Below are 7,013 nucleotides of genomic sequence, written 5' to 3'. Positions count from 1 at the left end.
TGGGAGGTCTCTTGTGGACCAGTGTCCTGAGGTTGGCTCTCCCACCTCAGAGGCACAGCACTGACTCCTGGCTCCTCAATTTGGGATGATTTGTTGTCTATTCATGTATTCCACAGATGCAGGGTACATCAAGTTGATTGTGGAGCTTTAATCCGCTGCTTCTGAGGCTGCTGGGCGAGGTTTCCCTTTCTCTTCTTTGTTCTCACAGCTCCTGGGTCTCAGATTTGGATTTGGCCCCGCCTCTGTGTGTAGGTCGCCGGAGGGCATCTGTTCTTCGCTCAGACAGGACAGGGTTAAAGGAGCAGCCTCTTCGGGGACTCTGGCTCACTCAGGCCGGGCGGGAGGGAGGGGCACGTAGTGCGTGGCGAGCCTGCAGCGGCAGAGGTCGTCGTGACGTTGCACCAGTCCGAGGCGCGCCGTGCGTTCTCCCAGGGAAGCAGCCCCTGGATCCCGGGACCCCGGCAGTGGCGGGCTGCACAGGCTCCCGGAAGGGCGGTGTGGACAGTGACCTGCGCTCGCACACAGGCTTCTTGGCGGCGGCAGCAGCAGCCCCAGCGTCCCACGCCCGTCACTGGACTCCGCGCTTTCAGTCGTGACTCGCGCCCGTCTGTGGAGCCCCTTTAAGCAGCGCTCTTAATCCCCTCTTTCGCGCACCAGGAAACCAAGAGGGAAGAAAAAGTCTCTTGCCTCTTCGGCAGCTCCAGAGTTTTCCCAGACTCCCTCCCGGCTAGCTGTGGCACATTGGCCCCCTTCAGGCTGAGTTCTCGCCGCCAGCCCCAGTCCTCTCCCTGCGCTCTGACCGAAGCCCGAGCCTCAGCTTCCAGCGCCGCCCGCCCCCCACCCCCCTTTTTCAAACTAATCCTCTTGACTCCGTTTTTTTCCTGTCTCCTCAAGGAACCCCTCCTTCTGTTATTCATTTTTCCTTCTTGCATTTTTCCATCTCTTCTAACCCACTGTATAATTATCTTCCTAAAAATTCTCAGATCTTTTATACGTTAGAGAAAGTCTTATCCAATCCTACCACCTTTGGAGAAAACAGCCTAATTCTGCTTTGAAACATTATCAGAGTACCTCAAAAAGTAATCTACATTTTCTGCCTTTGTTTTCATAGTACACACACACACTCCTTGGGTACAGGCAAAGATCTCAGCTCTTCAACTCAATTTGCTCTCTTCGAAGTCATCCATGATTGTAAAATCACCAATTTTATCCTTCAATGGGAATTAATACTTTTTAGGAAAAGGATGATGTAAGGAAAAATTGAGAATTGTTGTTAAAAATAAGATGTTAATAAATTGTGTTTAAAATGAAAACGAGAATTGGTGTCAGAAAACATGGTTTCTGCTGTTTACCCATGTGGCAGCAAAATAAACTATAATACATAGCACTTATTTTTCTGAAAAATGGGAAGAATGGATTCTTTCTTCATAAGAATGTGCTAAGGACCGACTTTGTAAACTGTAAAGCATGACCCAAATGTTAGTATTTATTAATAGAAAATAAAAATACATATCATAACCTTTCTTTTAAAACTATAAAGCACCAGGAAAAGTCACAGTCATTATTAGAAGATTAAAAAGATCAGTATGTTTACATCTCTTCTTATGTTTCCTTTTCACCTTCTTTCCTTTTGTGCCCTTAGTTAATTCTTTTACAAGATCAGTCCTTAGCTTTCTCTGCTTTCCTTCCCCTGACCTTTTTCCTTTTTAGACATAATATAGTCTCATGGGTCCAGGTTTGTTGGGAGTGAATTTTTCAGCCACTATCTTCCATTCAGACCTCTTTCCTAAGCCTATACCTTACATTTCTTATGGCTACTGGGCAAATTCTCCTAGGAAGTCCTGACAGGTTACAGTTGATTCAAAATCAACCAATATTAACCTGTTTTTCTTTCCCCATAAATTCCATTATTATTTTATAAAATTCCAAAGATTTTGCACACAGGACAGTCAAGTCTTCCAGGTGTGATGTAGGCAACATCTCTGGAAAAGAGGAGATTGGGATTTCCTTGGTCTCTTCACCATCTTCTGAATTCCACTCAGGTCTGTATATTTCTTAGGAGAGTTATCACTCTTTACTTGATATCATGAGCAAAACTTATACCTATTAGATTATTAGTCTTTTTAAATAAAAATAAAGTAAAATACAGATAACATAAAATTTATCATCTTAACCATTTTAAATGTGGTTCAGTGATGTTAAGTATACTCACATTATTGTGCAAACAACATCCAGAACCTTTTCATCTTGCAAACTAAGCCTCTACCCCCATTAAACTGCAACTCCCTATTTCTCCCTGTTAGTTTTTTTTAGTGTAACCATGCCTATTTTATCAAACTTTAAAACTGCTAAAGGGACTATTACAGTGCTTTTTGTACAGTAGATGCTGAAGAGGTTTGAAATCATCAAAATTCAACAAGCACTTTATGATCACCGAATGTGTACAAGCCTCTATACTGAGCAATGGGGAGGAGGGGGCAAAATCAAAGTGATACAAGTATGGCCCTCAAGGATTTTCAGAATTATAGAAAGTACAGATATGAAAACCAACAATTAAAGTACAGCACAGTAATAGCAATAATACACCTTGGTTGAGAATCACTGCTGTAATAGAAGATACATGTCAATACTGGGAAATGGCAGAGTATGCTTCACAAAGGGGATAAGCATAATGAAAGCAGAATCTAACCTTTTGTTTTTACTAAAATATACCTACAACTTGAAATTATTCTATAAATCTTAAATATTTATTAAAATGTTGAATGAAGTGACCTCAGAGCTGGGCTTTGTTCTTATAATAGGAGTTTGCTTATAAAATAGTAAGAAAAGCAAGTTTAGGAAAATGGAAACACATAAACAAAGAAATTTGAAACAAAATTGCATGAGGGCAATATGGAAGCTATGTTTAATAAAACATTAAGTTAATTGGAGGATATAAAGAGTAGCTATGCCAGGAAGAAAGGAAGGAAGGAAGGATAGAAGGAAAGAAGGAATGAAAGAAAGGAGGGAGGGAGGGAGGAAGATGGGTCATACTGACCTAAAGAAGGGAGGAAGGAAGGAAAGAGAGGAGGAAAGAAAATAGTGAACAAGTGAAAACAACTGCACTGATGATCTTATTTCCCACCTCTTCCCAGAGGAAGGAAAGGACAGAGTTATGTTTTTAGAGGTCAGTTCAGAGAAGTTTGTTCAGGGTGTTTCCAGGGGAAAGAGGATAGAGGGGAGGCTTGGGTTGGGAAGACAGAAGCAATTGAACTCTAGACGGAGATGAGGAGAAGTTCTCAAAAGACTGTAAAAGGCACAGATTTCATGACCTATGGGAAACTTCCCAGAGTCACTTCTAACATCACACTAAGGCTAAATGACTTCAGAGACCAAGAGCTGTGTGGGATATCTCAGGAAGCAGGATCAAGGTCTTCATATCCCTACCTTAGCAAGTACTACCATGCCCAAGGGAGGCTCAGAGGCAAGATGACCCTCATATTCAAGAAACTCAGAAGAATTAACCAGTGACTATATTAGCAAAGACCGGTGTGGACCAAAGTTGAGGATTCTCTCTTAATTCTCTTAGTTGCATGAGATACCTCTTCCACAACAGAACTTTTGCATTAACACAGTGTACTGAGTGGCGAATAAAAACCCCTAAATGATGTAGAATGAATTTCCAGGCAGCATGGATGGATAGGTGCTTAGAATACATTACAACTGCTTTGGTTCAATAAAAGCTACAGCATATATATTTTCACCCTGTACTATAGAATAAAAGGCAAAACAAAACAGTTGTCAAAAAAAGGATACCTACATAAGGCATTGCAGTCTTAAGCAGTCAATTGTCAGGGTTAGACATCAGGTTATTAGAGGAATTCCCAAATTAGAGGTTAAAAGAGTAAAAGGGGAGCTGGAAAAATGTCCAGAGAAGGTAAAGCTAAAGTAGTCTGGAAAGGAGGAAGGTGTAAGCAAGGTTGGAGGTGACGGGGATGGTGCTATGCTTAATTTTATGTGTCAACGTGGCTGACCACAGTGCCCAGATTAAACATTGTTTCTGGATTGTCTAGGAGAGTGTTTCTAGATGAGACTAGCATTTGAAATGGTAGACTGAGTAGCAGGTTGACCTCACCAGTGTAGGTGGGCATCATCCAATCCACTGAGGGCTTGAATAGAATAAAAGATGGAGAAAGGAGAATTCACCTTTTTCTTACCTCATTGTTTGAGCTGGGACATTTCATCTCATCTTCTCCTGTTCTCAGACTGAGATTTACACTATCAGCTCCCCTGGTCCTCAAGCCTTCAGACCTACAGAATTACATCACTGGCATTCCTGGGTCCCCAGTTTGCACATGGCAGATCATGGAACTTCTCAGCTTCCATAATCACATGAGGCAATTTCTCAAACTCTCTCTCTGTCTCTCTGTCTCTGTCTCTGTCTCTCTCTCTCTCTCTATATATATATATATACATATATATACATATATATATACACACACACATACACATACATACATATATACATATATATGTACATATATATGTATACATATAGGTATGTATGCATGTATGTAAATGTATACATCCTAATAACCTATTAGTTCTGTTTCTGTGAAGGGCTCTGACTAATACTGATGTCCCTCTGAAGTTGTGCCCAATAGAAAAGGTATTTTCTACTTCCTCAGTTTGCCCCAGGCCACACTGTCAAGTTTCTTGGCATTGCAGTGCTTTCAGTACCAGGAGCTTGGGGTTGGACTACTTAATGCCTTTTCTTCACTTTTAGGTTAAACATCTTAAATATCTTCAGTACCATTTTAGTCATAATAATAAGATCATTTCCACAGGGGAGTGTCATGAGGCCTAATTAGTAAGTATAGAGAATTCTGTGATCTTACAAGGAAAAGAATGCAAAGCGCTATTCAACCCGAGAACAAAAAATGGATGAAGAGATTGCTCAATTTAGTTACAGCCACAGTGGAAGAAACATGAATCTCTCCATAGGGATGCTTTCCAAGGGCAGGATTTAATAATATCAATATTTCCCTATTGGAATAATACCTTTTCATTTCAGCAGTTTGTGAGGCATCCTGCTGCTGCAGAAAGGATGAATACATAGAAATGGGTTCTAATCCAAAATCAATCTGCCACCACCAAGCAGTGAAAAAATTAATGGGTCAATTCATAGCTTTGGGCATCATTTGCTCATCTATAGATTAAATGGTTTGTACCAAATGACATCTAAAGTTCTTTTCAACTCTAGCATATTTATGGCTGTAATTCTTGGTTTTACATTAGACAAATCCATTTCAATCAACATCTACTGAGTAGGTTCTATGTGGAAGACATTGCAGTAGTTTCTAGGCTAGGTCTGCCTCCTTCCACAACTTCAAAGGTGTCATCCATATAGAAGACAGTGCTAATCACCTCTAGTAGTGTGGATTTTTATGGCCCTGGAGACTCAATTAATGAAGCCCAGTCATTGATCAGGGAATAAAGAGATGAACTCAGTTGCCTTAGTGGAGAGTAAACTAAAGCTTCTCCAATGAGTAGATTTCTGCATTAGATTCTGAAAGAGGAATAAAAGTTTGCAAAGTGGATTAAGGAGGTGTTTGGGGAAAGCATTTTTGTGAGAAAGAAAAGAATGTACAGAAGCTTGAAACATAAGTGAAGATTTGCTAGAATAGAAACTTCAAGGGATCATGGAGGTGAGGATTCAATACACTCTGATATGATGATGTGTCTCACTATGTAAACATGGTATTTTTTATCTTCTTAAGCCACAAAAACTTGTGGTTATTTCTTATTTGCAGTCAAGATTTGTTCAAAATCTCTATATCACAAGATCCAAAGAAGATGATTGAAGCTATATAACGTCAAGCACAAATAATGCCAGTTAGGCCTGCTTTGCGTTTTCTGACCTGTTTAAATAAGAAAAAAGGATGCAGGATTCCCATGAAGGCATATTACCTCAGGACTGTGAGTTAGCTTTATAGGGGAATTAACAGCGTCTATGCCTGGCTTCTTCTAGAACTTGTCACAAAGAAGTACAAATAAGGAGGCCAGAGAAGCCAGCCAAGTCCTCTCTAAAATTATCCCTGTCATCAGGAACAATTAATACTATGTATGGCACAGTATTGTTCTAGAAATAGGAGCCAAAGGAGCTCAGAGAGATTTGCAGATCATACAATTTTGTGACTGGAGTTTATGGTTGGCGCTGGTTGGTGTGTTAAAACTTAATTGGTGGGAGGATTTGAGAGGGGCTCCAAGTAAAGCTATTCAAGGGGTTCAAACAACATTACTAGAGGAAGGAGATGGTTTATATGATTATCGCATTCTTGGGAAATTTGTCTCTTTCATTTCTCTTTGGAGCTGATCAAGTTGATCCGACTCAATGGAACCCTACCGTGTCTGTGTTTGTGTGTGTGTGTGCATACACATGTGTGCCTGTGAATGTGTGTGTGAATTCTTTTTCTTTTTGCACAACATTCTATGGGTACTGATAAATGTCAAACCATCACACCCAGGCAATCTTTCCAGGTTGAACTAATAGAACCTCAAATGAATTTACTTACACTCCTTTGCTCTTGTAAGTCCAAGTTCAGTCACAACTGACATTCTTTATACATTTTAACAAAAGCCAAGTCACATGACAAGCAAAAGTCTAATGTAAGCAGAGAAAGAAAAAGAAGAAAATTTTTCAAAAGAAAATGTAATAATCTGATAGGAGAAGCAACAATTTTTTTCAGCTCAGATTGTTTCTATTTGTCTAGCACTTTCTTTTGTGTGATTGGGCAGGGAGGGAGTTCCAATTTCTCCATTACTGATCTTCAATCTAAATAAGACATCATGAATGGTTCTCGAAGTAATTTCAGTGTGTTTTTTATAAAGTGGGGAATAAACGTGCTCCATTATGACTTTTGTTGTGGAAAAGTACCAGCTCCATTTTTTTGTTTTATTTTTACATTTGAGGAAAAGGAAAGTTTGGGAAGGAAGTCTAATTCATTAATAAATCTATCCTCTGGATCCTAGTT

This window comes from Hyperoodon ampullatus (assembly GCF_949752795.1).
Source record: "Hyperoodon ampullatus genome assembly, chromosome: 1".
Taxonomy (NCBI): Eukaryota; Metazoa; Chordata; class Mammalia; order Artiodactyla; family Ziphiidae; genus Hyperoodon; species Hyperoodon ampullatus.
Note: the sequence above shows the minus strand (reverse complement) of the source record.